We start from the raw sequence: 2,400 nt of genomic DNA on the forward strand, positions 1-2,400 counted from the left end.
CCGCGTGGCATAAATGTTCCCTGAGCACAGTGGAGTGCAACAGGGAGAGAGACTTTAAAATTATTTGACGCTGTGAGGGACGCATGGGACTGGGGCTCAGAACTTTACTAGCAATGCGACACTGGGCGAGACTGCCAGCATCTTCAAGGGTCAGCGGCCAAATGTGTCAAATGGAAGGGACCTGCCATCCTACTGCAACAACTACTATGAGCTTCAAAAATAAGTAAAAAGTTACGGCTAAAATAAAAGGGTAGTGGGGAAAAAAAAAAGAAAGAAAAATAAAAAATTATGATTCTGCTCATAATGAAAGAATTAAATTTGAAATCTGCATCTATTTAACAAATGAGATTGAATATAGATGTGTTCCTGGCTTTTAGTAATGAATTAGCTGTGAATATATATATCTTTTATTATGAGAAAAACTAATAAATGCACATCGAATAAAAATGAATCGTTATCCTAAGAAACAATTTTAACGTTAAAAGGAAACACAGGTCGTCTAGTCTAAGATGTGAATTTAATTTTCCTAACTGGAACCCTGTTTTTCAGGCAGAACGCCTGAAATAGCTGCTCTTATAAAAAATACTGCTGAGGGGGTGCTTACTTTGTCTCTCCCGAGCATAGGTCCAGGACGTTTCTACAGTTCTTCTAAAGCACAGTTTTAAAACCACAGGTTGGGTGCTACCCTTAATTTCTAAAAATGAAGAAAATAAGACCAAGACGTGTCGCTGGTCAGAGGAAAACCAGGTAGGTCTACAACTCAATTTTCTTGACTTCGTGTAGCATCCTCTCTACTAAGTCCTGTTACTTCTATTTTCACCCCTGCTTCTAAGAAAAAAGAATGTAGGGTTCTCTTCGACTTTGTAAGTAATTCTACGCTCTCTTCTTTCAAATCTCGTCTAGGTCAAGATCATTCAACTCCAAACTCTTTGGATACAAGTAATTGATAATATGAATATGATCGGAGAGCATAGAAAGTTCGTTACGCTCAGGTTTAACTGAAGGTTAACGTGTTATGGGAAGGTGTTTAGACTACGAGCTGTGGTGTGGACAGAGCCTCCGTCTCTCTGTAATTGCTTGAAATCGTTAAGATTAAACATTTTCAAGGGGCATCGTGGAATACTAACACGTTAGATGTGAACGAACGTTCAACAACTTGTTCTCATTCTGTGAAAAGCCCTTTCATTCGCAAAATGTATTTTTGGAAAACGGAACCTCAAAAAATAATGTAAACAAACAATAACTTTTAACTTAAGGCCCCAGAAGAAAAAGGCTCATGATTCTCAAACATTCTCGTATTCATCAGAAATCCACGTTACATATGACACACTCACTGCGAGCAATTTTATAAGGAAATTCTCGGTAGGACTTCTTTCACAAGAAAATTAAAACGACTTTCAAGTTCATAGGCTTTCAAAAGCGTTGAGAACTTCAGCACGATTTTTCTTTTTTGTAACAAATATACTACTTTACAGGAGCCATCTGCTATTAAGTTTGGACCCTTCATAATTAAGTTGTTCATAATAGGTAAATCTCACCATCGCCAAGTGCGAGGAAAAGATTTAGAAGTTTTGTCTCTAGAAAGTCACTTCGTGAAATGCCAAGAGCTCAAGTCCGGCTGTTTTTTAAAAAAATTTTCTTTCTAATGGTGCGATCCTGAGACTATTTTGGGGAGTTCAAGTTTGCTTCACTGCCTCTCCCCAAATCACACTTGGATCTGCCTTTTCCAGGAAGACAGGAAGCCCGTCCCCAGGGACGCTCCAGCAAAGGGCGACAGTTACACGGTCGTGACGCAGTCCACGCCCTCCCAGCTGTCAGCAAGCCCTCGGCTTCGCACCGCGGCTCCCTGGGCGGACACTGACCTTAGGAGCCCGCGAAGCGCCCCCGCTCCACGTAACTTTCTCTGAAACATTCTCTGGGAAGCGCGGCCTTTCCTAGCAGAACCCGGGGCCGCCCGAGCTTCCGGAACCGCGGGCTTCCGGAGCGACGCAGGACCCGGAAGTGTCAGGGGAGAAAAAAAAAACAACCTAAACCAACGAGAACTGCGCTTTCGCGCGAGGCGGAAGGCCGGGAAGGCCCAGGAGCAGCGAAAGCGGACGAGCTGAAGGGCCGAAGGGCCGAGGAGCCGAAGAGCCGAGGAGCCGAAGAGCCGAAGGGCCGACGAAGACAGCGCGCGCGCTGATTGGCCCGCTGGCCGCTCGGAGGAAGGCCGCGTCTGATTGGCAGGAGAGTCGCGACCCCGTCAGCCCCGGGTCGGGGACCGCGCGTTCAGAGGGCCCGGGGTCGAGGGGCGGCGGGGAGGCCGGGGCTCTCCGGGGGCAGGGCTTTCCCTGTCGTCAGAGGCGGCGGCGGCGGCGCGCCGGGACAAGCGCCACGGGGTGGCGGCGGGGCGCCTCTGCA

The 2,400-nt window shown here is 46.8% G+C and overlaps 1 protein-coding gene across 3 annotated transcripts in view; it reads right to left on the minus strand.

Annotated features, from left to right (window-relative positions):
* The window catches only part of LOC105303063 (peroxisome biogenesis factor 2), a 16,709-nt gene extending 14,320 nt beyond the window's left edge, over window positions 1-2,389 (minus strand). The window contains exon 1 of one of the 3 annotated variants that reach the window (XM_011376422.2): window positions 1,863-2,389. The gene's annotated coding sequence lies outside the window, so the exon portion shown is untranslated. The other 2 variants (XM_011376423.2, XM_023521166.1) reach the window with 2 other exon arrangements.
* Window positions 2,390-2,400: the final 11 nt, after the last annotated feature.

The sequence above is a fragment of the Pteropus vampyrus genome, unplaced genomic scaffold, assembly GCF_000151845.1.
Source record: "Pteropus vampyrus isolate Shadow unplaced genomic scaffold, Pvam_2.0 Scaffold298, whole genome shotgun sequence".
Classification (NCBI taxonomy): domain Eukaryota; kingdom Metazoa; phylum Chordata; class Mammalia; order Chiroptera; family Pteropodidae; genus Pteropus; species Pteropus vampyrus.